Consider the following 17,656-nt stretch of genomic DNA (forward strand, 5'->3'; position numbering starts at 1 on the left):
TTTAGCTTTATATATTGTTCTGGGTGGCCGTTGTATTGGTTTTTCGGAAGTGTTAGACCTGTAAGAGAAAAATTTAAATGGTTGGGAAAGGCCATGGGATGTAGAAATATTTTTTTCACATTTTATTTCCTTGTAAAAACAGGTAAATCTATAGGGATTTTGGTACGGATAAGTACCCAGTGAACGGTTCGTTTAGCTTTATATATTGTTCCGGTTGGGCGTTGTATTGGTTTTTCGGAAGTTTTAGACCTGTAAGAGAAAAATTTAAATGGTTGGGAAAGGCCATGGGATGTAGAAATATTTTTTTCACATTTTATTTCCTTGTAAAAACAGGTAAATCAATAGGGATTTTCGTACGGATAAGTGCCCAGTGAACTGTTCGTTTAGCTTTATATATTGTTCCGGTTGGGCGTTGTATTGGTTCTTCGGAAGTGTTAGACCTGTAAGAGAAAAATTTAAATGGTTGGGAAAGGCCATGGGATGTAGAAATATTTTTTTCACATTTTATTTCCTTGTAAAAACACGTAAATCAATAGGGATTTTCGTACGGATAAGTGCCCAGTGAACGGTTCGTTTAGCTTTATATATTGTTCCGGTTGGGCGTTGTATTGGTTTTTCGGAAGTGTTAGACCTCTAAGAGAAAAATTTAAATGGTTGGGAAAGGCCATGGGATGTAGAAATATTTTTTTCACATTTTATTTCCTTGTAAAAACAGGTAAATCAATAGCGATCTTTGTACGCATAAGTACCCAGTGAACGGTTCGTTTAGCTTTATATATTGTTCTGGGGGGCCGTTGTATTGGTTTTTCGGAAGTGTTAGACCTGTAAGAGAAAAATTTAAATGGTTGGGAAAGGCCATGGGATGTAGAAATATTTTTTTCACATTTTATTTCCTTGTAAAAACAGGTAAATCTATAGGGATTTTGGTACGGATAAGTGCCCAGTGAACGGTTCGTTTAGCTTTATATATTGTTCCGGTAGGGCGTTGTATTGGTTTTTCGGAAGTGTTAGACCTGTAAGAGAAAAATTTAAATGGTTGGGATAGGCCATGGGATGTAGAAATATTTTTTTCACATTTTATTTCCTTGTAAAAACAGGTAAATCAATAGCGATTTTCGTACGCATAAGTACCCAGTGAACAGTTCGTTTAGCTTTATATATTGTTCCGGTTGGGCGTTGTATTGGTTCTTCGGAAGTGTTAGACCTGTAAGAGAAAAATTTAAATGGTTGGGAAAGGCCATGGGATGTAGAAATATTTTTTTCACATTTTATTTCCTTGTAAAAAAAGGTAAAACAATAGGGATTTTCGTAGGGATAAGTACCCAGTTAACGGTTCGTTTAGCTTTATATATTGTTCCGGGTGGGCGTTGTATTGGTTTTTCGGAAGTGTTAGACCTGTAAGAGAAAAATTTAAATGGTTGGGAAAGGCCATGGGATGTAGAAATATTTTTTTCACATTTTATTTCCTTGTAAAAACAGGTAAATCAATAGGGATTTTCGTACGGATAAGTGCCCAGTGAACTGTTCGTTTAGCTTTATATATTGTTCCGGTTGGGCGTTGTATTGGTTCTTCGGAAGTGTTAGACCTGTAAGAGAAAAATTTAAATGGTTGGGATAGGCCATGGGATGTAGAAATATTTTTTTCACATTTTATTTCCTTGTAAAAACAGGTAAATCAATAGCGATTTTCGTACGCATAAGTACCCAGTGAACAGTTCGTTTAGCTTTATATATTGTTCCGGTTGGGCGTTGTATTGGTTCTTCGGAAGTGTTAGACCTGTAAGAGAAAAATTTAAATGGTTGGGAAAGGCCATGGGATGTAGAAATATTTTTTTCACATTTTATTTCCTTGTAAAAACAAGTAAATCAATAGGGATTTTCGTACGGATAAGTGCCCAGTGAACGGTTCGTTTAGCTTTATATATTGTTCCGGGTGGGCGTTGTATTGGTTTTTCGGAAGTGTTAGACCTGTAAGAGAAAAATTTAAATGGTTGGGAAAGGCCATGGGATGTAGAAATATTTTTTTCACATTTTATTTCCTTGTAAAAACAGGTAAATCTATAGGGATTTTCGTACGGATAAGTGCCCAGTGAACGGTTCGTTTAGCTTTATATATTGTTCCGGTTGGGCGTTGTATTGGTTTTTCAGAAGTGTTAGACCTGTAAGAGAAATATTTAAATGGTTGGGAAAGGCCATGGGATGTAGAAATATTTTTTTCACATTTTATTTCCTTGTAAAAACAGGTAAATCTATAGGGATTTTCGTACGGATAAGTGCCCAGTGAACGGTTCGTTTAGCTTTATATATTGTTCCGGTTGGGCGTTGTATTGGTTTTTCGGAAGTGTTAGACCTGTAAGAGAAAAATTTAAATGGTTGGGAAAGGCCATGGGATGTAGAAATATTTTTTTCACATTTTACTTCCTTGTAAAAAAAGGTAAATCAATAGGGATTTTCGTACGGATAAATACCCAGTGAACGGTTCGTTTAGCTTTATATATTGTTCCGGGTGGGCGTTGTATTGGTTTTTCGGAAGTGTTAGACCTGTAAGAGAAAAATTTAAATGGTTGGGAAAGGCCATGGGATGTAGAAATATTTTTTTCACATTTTACTTCCTTGTAAAAAAAGGTAAAACAATAGGGATTTTCGTACGGATAAGTGCCCAGTGAACGGTTCGTTTAGCTTTATATATTGTTCCGGGTGGGCGTTGTATTGGTTTTTCGGAAGTGTTAGACCTGTAAGAGAAAAATTTAAATGGTTGGGAAAGGCCATGGGATGTAGAAATATTTTTTTCACATTTTATTTCCTTGTAAAAACAAGTAAATCAATAGGGATTTTCGTACGGATAAGTGCCCAGTGAACGGTTCGTTTAGCTTTATATATTGTTCCGGGTGGGCGTTGTATTGGTTTTTCGGAAGTGTTAGACCTGTAAGAGAAAAATTTAAATGGTTGGGAAAGGCCATGGGATGTAGAAATATTTTTTTCACATTTTATTTCCTTGTAAAAACAAGTAAATCAATAGGGATTTTCGTACGGATAAGTGCCCAGTGAACGGTTCGTTTAGCTTTATATATTGTTCCGGTTGGGCGTTGTATTGGTTTTTCGGAAGTGTTAGACCTCTAAGAGAAAAATTTAAATGGTTGGGAAAGGCCATGGGATGTAGAAATATTTTTTTCACATTTTATTTCCTTGTAAAAACAGGTACATCAATAGCGATTTTTGTACGCATAAGTACCCAGTGAACGGTTCGTTTAGCTTTATATATTGTTCTGGGTGGCCGTTGTATTGGTTTTTCGGAAGTGTTAGACCTGTAAGAGAAAAATTTAAATGGTTGGGAAAGGCCATGGGATGTAGAAATATTTTTTTCACATTTTACTTCCTTGTAAAAACAGGTAAATCAATAGGGATTTTCGTACGGATAAGTACCCAGTGAACGGTTCGTTTAGCTTTATATATTGTTCCGGGTGGGCGTTGTATTGGTTTTTCGGAAGTGTTAGACCTGTAAGAGAAAAATTTAAATGGTTGGGAAAGGCCATGCGATGTAGAAATATTTTTTTCACATTTTACTTCCTTGTAAAAACAGGTAAATCAACAGGGATTTTCGTACGGATAAGTACCCAGTGAACGGTTCATTTAGCTTTATATATTGTTCCGGGTGGGAGTTGTATTGGTTCTTCGGAAGTGTTAGACCTGTAAGAGAAAAATTTAAATGGTTGGGAAAGGCCATGGGATGTAGAAATATTTTTTTCACATTTTACTTCCTTGTAAAAACAGGTAAATCAACAGGGATTTTCGTACGGATAAGTACCCAGTGAACGGTTCGTTTAGCTTTATATATTGTTCTGGGTGGCCGTTGTATAGGTTTTTCGGAAGTGTTAGACCTGTAAGAGAAAAATTTAAATGGTTGGGAAAGGCCATGGGATGTAGAAATATTTTTTTCACATTTTATTTCCTTGTAAAAACAGGTAAATCTATAGGGATTTTCGTACGGATAAGTGCCCAGTGAACGGTTCGTTTAGCTTTATATATTGTTCCAGTTGGGCGTTGTATTGGTTTTTCGGAAGTGTTAGACCTGTAAGAGAAAAATTTAAATGGTTGGGAAAGGCCATGGGATGTAGAAATATTTTTTTCACATTTTACTTCCTTGTAAAAAAAGGTAAATCAATAGGGATTTTCGTACGGATAAATACCCAGTGAACGGTTCGTTTAGCTTTATATATTGTTCCGGGTGGGCGTTGTATTGGTTTTTCGGAAGTGTTAGACCTCTAAGAGAAAAATTTAAATGGTTGGGAAAGGCCATGGGATGTAGAAATATTTTTTTCACATTTTATTTCCTTGTAAAAACAGGTAAATCAATAGCGATTTTTGTACGCATAAGTACCCAGTGAACGGTTCGTTTAGCTTTATATATTGTTCTGGGTGGCCGTTGTATTGGTTTTTCGGAAGTGTTAGACCTGTAAGAGAAAAATTTAAATGGTTGGGAAAGGCCATGGGATGTAGAAATATTTTTTTCACATTTTATTTCCTTGTAAAAACAGGTAAATCTATAGGGATTTTCGTACGGATAAGTGCCCAGTGAACGGTTCGTTTAGCTTTATATATTGTTCCGGAAGGCGTTGTATTGGTTTTTCGGAAGTGTTAGACCTGTAAGAGAAAAATTTAAATGGTTGGGAAAGGCCATGGGATGTAGAAATATTTTTTTCACATTTTACTTCCTTGTAAAAACAGGTAAATCAATAGGGATTTTCGTACGGATAAGTACCCAGTGAACGGTTCGTTTAGCTTTATATATTGTTCCGGGTGGGCGTTGTATTGGTTTTTCGGAAGTGTTAGACCTGTAAGAGAAAAATTTAAATGGTTGGGAAAGGCCATGGGATGTAGAAATATTTTTTTCACATTTTACTTCCTTGTAAAAACAGGTAAATCAACAGGGATTTTCGTACGGATAAGTACCCAGTGAACGGTTCGTTTAGCTTTATATATTGTTCCGGGTGGGAGTTGTATTGGTTCTTCGGAAGTGTTAGACCTGTAAGAGAAAAATTTAAATGGTTGGGAAAGGCCATGGGATGTAGAAATATTTTTTTCACATTTTACTTCCTTGTAAAAACAGGTAAATCAACAGGGATTTTCGTACGGATAAGTACCCAGTGAACGGTTCGTTTAGCTTTATATATTGTTCTGGGTGGCCGTTGTATTGGTTTTTCGGAAGTGTTAGACCTGTAAGAGAAAAATTTAAATGGTTGGGAAAGGCCATGGGATGTAGAAATATTTTTTTCACATTTTATTTCCTTGTAAAAACAGGTAAATCTATAGGGATTTTCGTACGGATAAGTGCCCAGTGAACGGTTCGTTTAGCTTTATATATTGTTCCAGTTGGGCGTTGTATTGGTTTTTCGGAAGTGTTAGACCTGTAAGAGAAAAATTTAAATGGTTGGGAAAGGCCATGGGATGTAGAAATATTTTTTTCACATTTTACTTCCTTGTAAAAAAAGGTAAATCAATAGGGATTTTCGTACGGATAAATACCCAGTGAACGGTTCGTTTAGCTTTATATATTGTTCCGGGTGGGCGTTGTATTGGTTTTTCGGAAGTGTTAGAACTGTAAGAGAAAAATTTAAATGGTTGGGAAAGGCCATGGGATGTAGAAATATTTTTTTCACATTTTACTTCCTTGTAAATAAGGTAAAACAATAGGGATTTTCGTAGGGATAAGTACCCAGTTAACGGTTCGTTTAGCTTTATATATTGTTCCGGGTGGGCGTTGTATTGGTTTTTCGGACGTGTTAGACCTGTAAGAGAAAAATTTAAATGGTTGGGAAAGGCCATGGGACGTAGAAATATTTTTTTCACATTTTATTTCCTTGTAAAAACAAGTAAATCAATAGGGATTTTCGTACGGATAAGTGCCCAGTGAACGGTTCGTTTAGCTTTATATATTGTTCCGGGTGGGCGTTGTATTGGTTTTTCGGAAGTGTTAGACCTGTAAGAGAAAAATTTAAATGGTTGGGAAAGGCCATGGGATGTAGAAATATTTTTTTCACATTTTATTTCCTTGTAAAAACAAGTAAATCAATAGGGATTTTCGTACGGATAAGTGCCCAGTGAACGGTTCGTTTAGCTTTATATATTGTTCCGGTTGGGCGTTGTATTGGTTTTTCGGAAGTGTTAGACCTCTAAGAGAAAAATTTAAATGGTTGGGAAAGGCCATGGGATGTAGAAATATTTTTTTCACATTTTATTTCCTTGTAAAAACAGGTAAATCAATAGCGATTTTTGTACGCATAAGTACCCAGTGAACGGTTCGTTTAGCTTTATATATTGTTCTGGGTGGCCGTTGTATTCGTTTTTCGGAAGTGTTAGACCTGTAAGAGAAAAATTTAAATGGTTGGGAAAGGCCATGGGATGTAGAAATATTTTTTTCACATTTTATTTCCTTGTAAAAACAGGTAAATCTATAGGGATTTTCGTACGGATAAGTGCCCAGTGAACGGTTCGTTTAGCTTTATATATTGTTCCGGAAGGCGTTGTATTGGTTTTTCGGAAGTGTTAGACCTGTAAGAGAAAAATTTAAATGGTTGGGAAAGGCCATGGGATGTAGAAATATTTTTTTCACATTTTACTTCCTTGTAAAAACAGGTAAATCAACAGGGATTTTCGTACGGATAAGTACCCAGTGAACGGTTCGTTTAGCTTTATATATTGTTCTGGGTGGCCGTTGTATTGGTTTTTCGGAAGTGTTAGACCTGTAAGAGAAAAATTTAAATGGTTGGGAAAGGCCATGGGATGTAGAAATATTTTTTTCACATTTTATTTCCTTGTAAAAACAGGTAAATCTATAGGGATTTTCGTACGGATAAGTGCCCAGTGAACGGTTCGTTTAGCTTTATATATTGTTCCAGTTGGGCGTTGTATTGGTTTTTCGGAAGTGTTAGACCTGTAAGAGAAAAATTTAAATGGTTGGGAAAGGCCATGGGATGTAGAAATATTTTTTTCACATTTTACTTCCTTGTAAAAAAAGGTAAATCAATAGGGATTTTCGTACGGATAAATACCCAGTGAACGGTTCGTTTAGCTTTATATATTGTTCCGGGTGGGCGTTGTATTGGTTTTTCGGAAGTGTTAGACCTGTAAGAGAAAAATTTAAATGGTTGGGAAAGGCCATGGGATGTAGAAATATTTTTTTCACATTTTACTTCCTTGTAAATAAGGTAAAACAATAGGGATTTTCGTAGGGATAAGTACCCAGTTAACGGTTCGTTTAGCTTTATATATTGTTCCGGGTGGGCGTTGTATTGGTTTTTCGGACGTGTTAGACCTGTAAGAGAAAAATTTAAATGGTTGGGAAAGGCCATGGGACGTAGAAATATTTTTTTCACATTTTATTTCCTTGTAAAAACAAGTAAATCAATAGGGATTTTCGTACGGATAAGTGCCCAGTGAACGGTTCGTTTAGCTTTATATATTGTTCCGGGTGGGCGTTGTATTGGTTTTTCGGAAGTGTTAGACCTGTAAGAGAAAAATTTAAATGGTTGGGAAAGGCCATGGGATGTAGAAATATTTTTTTCACATTTTATTTCCTTGTAAAAACAAGTAAATCAATAGGGATTTTCGTACGGATAAGTGCCCAGTGAACGGTTCGTTTAGCTTTATATATTGTTCCGGTTGGGCGTTGTATTGGTTTTTCGGAAGTGTTAGACCTCTAAGAGAAAAATTTAAATGGTTGGGAAAGGCCATGGGATGTAGAAATATTTTTTTCACATTTTATTTCCTTGTAAAAACAGGTAAATCAATAGCGATTTTTGTACGCATAAGTACCCAGTGAACGGTTCGTTTAGCTTTATATATTGTTCTGGGTGGCCGTTGTATTGGTTTTTCGGAAGTGTTAGACCTGTAAGAGAAAAATTTAAATGGTTGGGAAAGGCCATGGGATGTAGAAATATTTTTTTCACATTTTATTTCCTTGTAAAAACAGGTAAATCTATAGGGATTTTCGTACGGATAAGTGCCCAGTGAACGGTTCGTTTAGCTTTATATATTGTTCCGGAAGGCGTTGTATTGGTTTTTCGGAAGTGTTAGACCTGTAAGAGAAAAATTTAAATGGTTGGGAAAGGCCATGGGATGTAGAAATATTTTTTTCACATTTTACTTCCTTGTAAAAACAGGTAAATCAATAGGGATTTTCGTACGGATAAGTACCCAGTGAACGGTTCGTTTAGCTTTATATATTGTTCCGGGTGGGCGTTGTATTGGTTTTTCGGAAGTGTTAGACCTGTAAGAGAAAAATTTAAATGGTTGGGAAAGGCCATGGGATGTAGAAATATTTTTTTCACATTTTACTTCCTTGTAAAAACAGGTAAATCAACAGGGATTTTCGTACGGATAAGTACCCAGTGAACGGTTCGTTTAGCTTTATATATTGTTCCGGGTGGGAGTTGTATTGGTTCTTCGGAAGTGTTAGACCTGTAAGAGAAAAATTTAAATGGTTGGGAAAGGCCATGGGATGTAGAAATATTTTTTTCACATTTTACTTCCTTGTAAAAACAGGTAAATCAATAGCGATTTTTGTACGCATAAATACCCAGTGAACGGTTCGTTTAGCTTTATATATTGTTCCGGTTGGGCGTTGTATTGGTTTTTCGGAAGTGTTAGACCTGTAAGAGAAATATTTAAATGGTTGGGAAAGGCCATGGGATGTAGAAATATTTTTTTCACATTTTATTTCCTTGTAAAAACAGGTAAATCTATAGGGATTTTCGTACGGATAAGTGCCCAGTGAACGGTTCGTTTAGCTTTATATATTGTTCCGGTTGGGCGTTGTATTGGTTTTTCGGAAGTGTTAGACCTGTAAGAGAAATATTTAAATGGTTGGGAAAGGCCATGGGATGTAGAAATATTTTTTTCACATTTTATTTCCTTGTAAAAACAGGTAAATCAATAGCGATTTTTGTACGCATAAATACCCAGTGAACGGTTCGTTTAGCTTTATATATTGTTCCGGTTGGGCGTTGTATTGGTTTTTCGGAAGTGTTAGACCTGTAAGAGAAATATTTAAATGGTTGGGAAAGGCCATGGGATGTAGAAATATTTTTTTCACATTTTATTTCCTTGTAAAAACAGGTAAATCTATAGGGATTTTCGTACGGATAAGTGCCCAGTGAACGGTTCGTTTAGCTTTATATATTGTTCCGGTTGGGCGTTGTATTGGTTTTTCGGAAGTGTTAGACCTGTAAGAGAAATATTTAAATGGTTGGGAAAGGCCATGGGATGTAGAAATATTTTTTTCACATTTTATTTCCTTGTAAAAACAGGTAAATCTATAGGGATTTTCGTACGGATAAGTGCCCAGTGAACGGTTCGTTTAGCTTTATATATTGTTCCGGTTGGGCGTTGTATTGGTTTTTCGGAAGTGTTAGACCTGTAAGAGAAAAATTTAAATGGTTGGGAAAGGCCATGGGATGTAGAAATATTTTTTTCACATTTTACTTCCTTGTAAAAAAAGGTAAATCAATAGGGATTTTCGTACGGATAAATACCCAGTGAACGGTTCGTTTAGCTTTATATATTGTTCCGGGTGGGCGTTGTATTGGTTTTTCGGAAGTGTTAGACCTGTAAGAGAAAAATTTAAATGGTTGGGAAAGGCCATGGGATGTAGAAATATTTTTTTCACATTTTACTTCCTTGTAAAAAAAGGTAAAACAATAGGGATTTTCGTACGGATAAGTGCCCAGTGAACGGTTCGTTTAGCTTTATATATTGTTCCGGGTGGGCGTTGTATTGGTTTTTCGGAAGTGTTAGACCTGTAAGAGAAAAATTTAAATGGTTGGGAAAGGCCATGGGATGTAGAAATATTTTTTTCACATTTTATTTCCTTGTAAAAAGAAGTAAATCAATAGGGATTTTCGTACGGATAAGTGCCCAGTGAACGGTTCGTTTAGCTTTATATATTGTTCCGGGTGGGCGTTGTATTGGTTTTTCGGAAGTGTTAGACCTGTAAGAGAAAAATTTAAATGGTTGGGAAAGGCCATGGGATGTAGAAATATTTTTTTCACATTTTATTTCCTTGTAAAAACAAGTAAATCAATAGGGATTTTCGTACGGATAAGTGCCCAGTGAACGGTTCGTTTAGCTTTATATATTGTTCCGGTTGGGCGTTGTATTGGTTTTTCGGAAGTGTTAGACCTCTAAGAGAAAAATTTAAATGGTTGGGAAAGGCCATGGGATGTAGAAATATTTTTTTCACATTTTATTTCCTTGTAAAAACAGGTAAATCAATAGCGATTTTTGTACGCATAAGTACCCAGTGAACGGTTCGTTTAGCTTTATATATTGTTCTGCGTGGCCGTTGTATTGGTTTTTCGGAAGTGTTAGACCTGTAAGAGAAAAATTTAAATGGTTGGGAAAGGCCATGGGATGTAGAAATATTTTTTTCACATTTTATTTCCTTGTAAAAACAGGTAAATCTATAGGGATTTTCGTACGGATAAGTGCCCAGTGAACGGTTCGTTTAGCTTTATATATTGTTCCGGAAGGCGTTGTATTGGTTTTTCGGAAGTGTTAGACCTGTAAGAGAAATATTTAAATGGTTGGGAAAGGCCATGGGATGTAGAAATATTTTTTTCACATTTTATTTCCTTGTAAAAACAGGTAAATCTATAGGGATTTTCGTACGGATAAGTGCCCAGTGAACGGTTCGTTTAGCTTTATATATTGTTCCGGTTGGGCGTTGTATTGGTTTTTCGGAAGTGTTAGACCTGTAAGAGAAATATTTAAATGGTTGGGAAAGGCCATGGGATGTAGAAATATTTTTTTCACATTTTATTTCCTTGTAAAAACAGGTAAATCTATAGGGATTTTCGTACGGATAAGTGCCCAGTGAACGGTTCGTTTAGCTTTATATATTGTTCCGGTTGGGCGTTGTATTGGTTTTTCGGAAGTGTTAGACCTGTAAGAGAAATATTTAAATGGTTGGGAAAGGCCATGGGATGTAGAAATATTTTTTTCACATTTTATTTCCTTGTAAAAACAGGTAAATCTATAGGGATTTTCGTACGGATAAGTGCCCAGTGAACGGTTCGTTTAGCTTTATATATTGTTCCGGTTGGGCGTTGTATTGGTTTTTCGGAAGTGTTAGACCTGTAAGAGAAAAATTTAAATGGTTGGGAAAGGCCATGGGATGTAGAAATATTTTTTTCACATTTTACTTCCTTGTAAAAAAAGGTAAATCAATAGGGATTTTCGTACGGATAAATACCCAGTGAACGGTTCGTTTAGCTTTATATATTGTTCCGGGTGGGCGTTGTATTGGTTTTTCGGAAGTGTTAGACCTGTAAGAGAAAAATTTAAATGGTTGGGAAAGGCCATGGGATGTAGAAATATTTTTTTCACATTTTACTTCCTTGTAAAAAAAGGTAAAACAATAGGGATTTTCGTACGGATAAGTGCCCAGTGAACGGTTCGTTTAGCTTTATATATTGTTCCGGGTGGGCGTTGTATTGGTTTTTCGGAAGTGTTAGACCTGTAAGAGAAAAATTTAAATGGTTGGGAAAGGCCATGGGATGTAGAAATATTTTTTTCACATTTTATTTCCTTGTAAAAACAAGTAAATCAATAGGGATTTTCGTACGGATAAGTGCCCAGTGAACGGTTCGTTTAGCTTTATATATTGTTCCGGGTGGGCGTTGTATTGGTTTTTCGGAAGTGTTAGACCTGTAAGAGAAAAATTTAAATGGTTGGGAAAGGCCATGGGATGTAGAAATATTTTTTTCACATTTTATTTCCTTGTAAAAACAAGTAAATCAATAGGGATTTTCGTACGGATAAGTGCCCAGTGAACGGTTCGTTTAGCTTTATATATTGTTCCGGTTGGGCGTTGTATTGGTTTTTCGGAAGTGTTAGACCTCTAAGAGAAAAATTTAAATGGTTGGGAAAGGCCATGGGATGTAGAAATATTTTTTTCACATTTTATTTCCTTGTAAAAACAGGTAAATCAATAGCGATTTTTGTACGCATAAGTACCCAGTGAACGGTTCGTTTAGCTTTATATATTGTTCTGGGTGGCCGTTGTATTGGTTTTTCGGAAGTGTTAGACCTGTAAGAGAAAAATTTAAATGGTTGGGAAAGGCCATGGGATGTAGAAATATTTTTTTCACATTTTATTTCCTTGTAAAAACAGGTAAATCTATAGGGATTTTCGTACGGATAAGTGCCCAGTGAACGGTTCGTTTAGCTTTATATATTGTTCCGGAAGGCGTTGTATTGGTTTTTCGGAAGTGTTAGACCTGTAAGAGAAAAATTTAAATGGTTGGGAAAGGCCATGGGATGTAGAAATATTTTTTTCACATTTTACTTCCTTGTAAAAACAGGTAAATCAATAGGGATTTTCGTACGGATAAGTACCCAGTGAACGGTTCGTTTAGCTTTATATATTGTTCCGGGTGGGCGTTGTATTGGTTTTTCGGAAGTGTTAGACCTGTAAGAGAAAAATTTAAATGGTTGGGAAAGGCCATGGGATGTAGAAATATTTTTTTCACATTTTACTTCCTTGTAAAAACAGGTAAATCAACAGGGATTTTCGTACGGATAAGTACCCAGTGAACGGTTCGTTTAGCTTTATATATTGTTCCGGGTGGGAGTTGTATTGGTTCTTCGGAAGTGTTAGACCTGTAAGAGAAAAATTTAAATGGTTGGGAAAGGCCATGGGATGTAGAAATATTTTTTTCACATTTTACTTCCTTGTAAAAACAGGTAAATCAATAGCGATTTTTGTACGCATAAATACCCAGTGAACGGTTCGTTTAGCTTTATATATTGTTCCGGTTGGGCGTTGTATTGGTTTTTCGGAAGTGTTAGACCTGTAAGAGAAATATTTAAATGGTTGGGAAAGGCCATGGGATGTAGAAATATTTTTTTCACATTTTATTTCCTTGTAAAAACAGGTAAATCTATAGGGATTTTCGTACGGATAAGTGCCCAGTGAACGGTTCGTTTAGCTTTATATATTGTTCCGGTTGGGCGTTGTATTGGTTTTTCGGAAGTGTTAGACCTGTAAGAGAAATATTTAACTGGTTGGGAAAGGCCATGGGATGTAGAAATATTTTTTTCACATTTTATTTCCTTGTAAAAACAGGTAAATCAATAGCGATTTTTGTACGCATAAATACCCAGTGAACGGTTCGTTTAGCTTTATATATTGTTCCGGTTGGGCGTTGTATTGGTTTTTCGGAAGTGTTAGACCTGTAAGAGAAATATTTAAATGGTTGGGAAAGGCCATGGGATGTAGAAATATTTTTTTCACATTTTATTTCCTTGTAAAAACAGGTAAATCTATAGGGATTTTCGTACGGATAAGTGCCCAGTGAACGGTTTGTTTAGCTTTATATATTGTTCCGGTTGGGCGTTGTATTGGTTTTTCGGAAGTGTTAGACCTGTAAGAGAAATATTTAAATGGTTGGGAAAGGCCATGGGATGTAGAAATATTTTTTTCACATTTTATTTCCTTGTAAAAACAGGTAAATCTATAGGGATTTTCGTACGGATAAGTGCCCAGTGAACGGTTCGTTTAGCTTTATATATTGTTCCGGTTGGGCGTTGTATTGGTTTTTCGGAAGTGTTAGACCTGTAAGAGAAATATTTAAATGGTTGGGAAAGGCCATGGGATGTAGAAATATTTTTTTCACATTTTACTTCCTTGTAAAAAAAGGTAAATCAATAGGGATTTTCGTACGGATAAATACCCAGTGAACGGTTCGTTTAGCTTTATATATTGTTCCGGGTGGGCGTTGTATTGGTTTTTCGGAAGTGTTAGACCTGTAAGAGAAAAATTTAAATGGTTGGGAAAGGCCATGGGATGTAGAAATATTTTTTTCACATTTTACTTCCTTGTAAAAAAAGGTAAAACAATAGGGATTTTCGTACGGATAAGTGCCCAGTGAACGGTTCGTTTAGCTTTATATATTGTTCCGGGTGGGCGTTGTATTGGTTTTTCGGAAGTGTTAGACCTGTAAGAGAAAAATTTAAATGGTTGGGAAAGGCCATGGGATGTAGAAATATTTTTTTCACATTTTATTTCCTTGTAAAAACAAGTAAATCAATAGGGATTTTCGTACGGATAAGTGCCCAGTGAACGGTTCGTTTAGCTTTATATATTGTTCCGGGTGGGCGTTGTATTGGTTTTTCGGAAGTGTTAGACCTGTAAGAGAAAAATTTAAATGGTTGGGAAAGGCCATGGGATGTAGAAATATTTTTTTCACATTTTATTTCCTTGTAAAAACAAGTAAATCAATAGGGATTTTCGTACGGATAAGTGCCCAGTGAACGGTTCGTTTAGCTTTATATATTGTTCCGGTTGGGCGTTGTATTGGTTTTTCGGAAGTGTTAGACCTCTAAGAGAAAAATTTAAATGGTTGGGAAAGGCCATGGGATGTAGAAATATTTTTTTCACATTTTATTTCCTTGTAAAAACAGGTAAATCAATAGCGATTTTTGTACGCATAAGTACCCAGTGAACGGTTCGTTTAGCTTTATATATTGTTCTGGGTGGCCGTTGTATTGGTTTTTCGGAAGTGTTAGACCTGTAAGAGAAAAATTTAAATGGTTGGGAAAGGCCATGGGATGTAGAAATATTTTTTTCACATTTTATTTCCTTGTAAAAACAGGTAAATCTATAGGGATTTTCGTACGGATAAGTGCCCAGTGAACGGTTCGTTTAGCTTTATATATTGTTCCGGAAGGCGTTGTATTGGTTTTTCGGAAGTGTTAGACCTGTAAGAGAAAAATTTAAATGGTTGGGAAAGGCCATGGGATGTAGAAATATTTTTTTCACATTTTACTTCCTTGTAAAAACAGGTAAATCAATAGGGATTTTCGTACGGATAAGTACCCAGTGAACGGTTCGTTTAGCTTTATATATTGTTCCGGGTGGGCGTTGTATTGGTTTTTCGGAAGTGTTAGACCTGTAAGAGAAAAATTTAAATGGTTGGGAAAGGCCATGGGATGTAGAAATATTTTTTTCACATTTTACTTCCTTGTAAAAACAGGTAAATCAACAGGGATTTTCGTACGGATAAGTACCCAGTGAACGGTTCGTTTAGCTTTATATATTGTTCCGGGTGGGAGTTGTATTGGTTCTTCGGAAGTGTTAGACCTGTAAGAGAAAAATTTAAATGGTTGGGAAAGGCCATGGGATGTAGAAATATTTTTTTCACATTTTACTTCCTTGTAAAAACAGGTAAATCAATAGCGATTTTTGTACGCATAAATACCCAGTGAACGGTTCGTTTAGCTTTATATATTGTTCCGGTTGGGCGTTGTATTGGTTTTTCGGAAGTGTTAGACCTGTAAGAGAAATATTTAAATGGTTGGGAAAGGCCATGGGATGTAGAAATATTTTTTTCACATTTTATTTCCTTGTAAAAACAGGTAAATCTATAGGGATTTTCGTACGGATAAGTGCCCAGTGAACGGTTCGTTTAGCTTTATATATTGTTCCGGTTGGGCGTTGTATTGGTTTTTCGGAAGTGTTAGACCTGTAAGAGAAATATTTAACTGGTTGGGAAAGGCCATGGGATGTAGAAATATTTTTTTCACATTTTATTTCCTTGTAAAAACAGGTAAATCAATAGCGATTTTTGTACGCATAAATACCCAGTGAACGGTTCGTTTAGCTTTATATATTGTTCCGGTTGGGCGTTGTATTGGTTTTTCGGAAGTGTTAGACCTGTAAGAGAAATATTTAAATGGTTGGGAAAGGCCATGGGATGTAGAAATATTTTTTTCACATTTTATTTCCTTGTAAAAACAGGTAAATCTATAGGGATTTTCGTACGGATAAGTGCCCAGTGAACGGTTTGTTTAGCTTTATATATTGTTCCGGTTGGGCGTTGTATTGGTTTTTCGGAAGTGTTAGACCTGTAAGAGAAATATTTAAATGGTTGGGAAAGGCCATGGGATGTAGAAATATTTTTTTCACATTTTATTTCCTTGTAAAAACAGGTAAATCTATAGGGATTTTCGTACGGATAAGTGCCCAGTGAACGGTTCGTTTAGCTTTATATATTGTTCCGGTTGGGCGTTGTATTGGTTTTTCGGAAGTGTTAGACCTGTAAGAGAAATATTTAAATGGTTGGGAAAGGCCATGGGATGTAGAAATATTTTTTTCACATTTTACTTCCTTGTAAAAAAAGGTAAATCAATAGGGATTTTCGTACGGATAAATACCCAGTGAACGGTTCGTTTAGCTTTATATATTGTTCCGGGTGGGCGTTGTATTGGTTTTTCGGAAGTGTTAGACCTGTAAGAGAAAAATTTAAATGGTTGGGAAAGGCCATGGGATGTAGAAATATTTTTTTCACATTTTACTTCCTTGTAAAAAAAGGTAAAACAATAGGGATTTTCGTACGGATAAGTGCCCAGTGAACGGTTCGTTTAGCTTTATATATTGTTCCGGGTGGGCGTTGTATTGGTTTTTCGGAAGTGTTAGACCTGTAAGAGAAAAATTTAAATGGTTGGGAAAGGCCATGGGATGTAGAAATATTTTTTTCACATTTTATTTCCTTGTAAAAACAAGTAAATCAATAGGGATTTTCGTACGGATAAGTGCCCAGTGAACGGTTCGTTTAGCTTTATATATTGTTCCGGGTGGGCGTTGTATTGGTTTTTCGGAAGTGTTAGACCTGTAAGAGAAAAATTTAAATGGTTGGGAAAGGCCATGGGATGTAGAAATATTTTTTTCACATTTTATTTCCTTGTAAAAACAAGTAAATCAATAGGGATTTTCGTACGGATAAGTGCCCAGTGAACGGTTCGTTTAGCTTTATATATTGTTCCGGTTGGGCGTTGTATTGGTTTTTCGGAAGTGTTAGACCTCTAAGAGAAAAATTTAAATGGTTGGGAAAGGCCATGGGATGTAGAAATATTTTTTTCACATTTTATTTCCTTGTAAAAACAGGTAAATCAATAGCGATTTTTGTACGCATAAGTACCCAGTGAACGGTTCGTTTAGCTTTATATATTGTTCTGGGTGGCCGTTGTATTGGTTTTTCGGAAGTGTTAGACCTGTAAGAGAAAAATTTAAATGGTTGGGAAAGGCCATGGGATGTAGAAATATTTTTTTCACATTTTACTTCCTTGTAAAAACAGGTAAATCAATAGGGATTTTCGTACGGATAAGTACCCAGTGAACGGTTCGTTTAGCTTTATATATTGTTCCGGGTGGGCGTTGTATTGGTTTTTCGGAAGTGTTAGACCTGTAAGAGAAAAATTTAAATGGTTGGGAAAGGCCATGCGATGTAGAAATATTTTTTTTCACATTTTACTTCCTTGTAAAAACAGGTAAATCAACAGGGATTTTCGTACGGATAAGTACCCAGTGAACGGTTCATTTAGCTTTATATATTGTTCCGGGTGGGAGTTGTATTGGTTCTTCGGAAGTGTTAGACCTGTAAGAGAAAAATTTAAATGGTTGGGAAAGGCCATGGGATGTAGAAATATTTTTTTCACATTTTACTTCCTTGTAAAAACAGGTAAATCAACAGGGATTTTCGTACGGATAAGTACCCAGTGAACGGTTCGTTTAGCTTTATATATTGTTCTGGGTGGCCGTTGTATTGGTTTTTCGGAAGTGTTAGACCTGTAAGAGAAAAATTTAAATGGTTGGGAAAGG

The sequence above is a fragment of the Paroedura picta genome, chromosome 7, assembly GCF_049243985.1.
Source record: "Paroedura picta isolate Pp20150507F chromosome 7, Ppicta_v3.0, whole genome shotgun sequence".
Lineage (NCBI taxonomy): Eukaryota > Metazoa > Chordata > Lepidosauria > Squamata > Gekkonidae > Paroedura > Paroedura picta.